This window comes from Populus euphratica, unplaced genomic scaffold, assembly GCF_000495115.2.
Source record: "Populus euphratica unplaced genomic scaffold, PopEup_1.0 scaffold1258.1, whole genome shotgun sequence".
Classification (NCBI taxonomy): Eukaryota; Viridiplantae; Streptophyta; class Magnoliopsida; order Malpighiales; family Salicaceae; genus Populus; species Populus euphratica.
This window is the reverse complement of record NW_011501112.1, coordinates 30283-31263: the sequence shown is the minus strand read 5'-3', so window position 1 is coordinate 31263 and position 981 is coordinate 30283.

The following is a 981-nucleotide window of genomic DNA, read 5'->3' as shown; positions in this document are numbered from 1 at the left end:
GACATCACCTAAAACACACATAAAAAAAATAAAAAATAACAAAACAAAATAATATGCTATTAATAAAACCAAAAGACACAATGATTCACAAATTAAGGCTCAAATCTAATCTAATCTTTTTATAGCTTTCCTTAGTTGATCAATTTATGGAACTCATGGAGGGATAAATTACAGGAGTGAATTAATTTATGGGACTCATGGAGGGATAAATTACAAGAGTGAAAGATTGCAATTGATCAATCAGTTATTCAGCAGTAGCAGCAAAGATTATGATTTGTCATGTCAAAGATGTTAAAAATTCCTACTCCATGGCATGATCAAGAAAAGATAACAACTTATCATAAAAACCATTAACATTTAATAAAACTATAGGTTTATGGTGAATGTGTAGTTGGGCTCAAGAGGTAATATAAAAGATCTCTTCCAAAATGTCTAGATCACCTAGTAAAGCAATAAAGGCATCAATGTATTTAAACATTGCATTCATTCGATCAGAAATGTCTAGATCACCTAGTAAAGCAATAAAGGCATCAATGTATTTAAACATTGCATTCATTCGATCAGACTTTATAGAGACTTGTAGTTCCTCTCTAATCTCTGCAATTGTTTTTTCAATGATGTTCCCTTGTTCATTCGATCAGACTTTATAGAGACTTGTAGTTCCTCTCTAATATCTGCAATTGTTTTTTTAATGATGTTCCCTTGTGCTAAAGCTTTGGAGATAACCCCTATAACTTGACTACCTTCTAAAAAAGCAACTATTAACACTCCCCTTATTAACCTAAGGCTGCCTTCCTTATACACTAAATGAACCTTTCTCTCAGCTAATACCTGACCAAGATGATTTGCTGAATCTAAAACTCTATTTCCTTCTCAGGACTAGATCCACTAAAAACACAAATGTTTCTTATGTGATGACTTGAGGAACCTGCCATTTCTAAATGCTTTTATATTTGTTGAATGTATGGGTTGAGTAGAAAT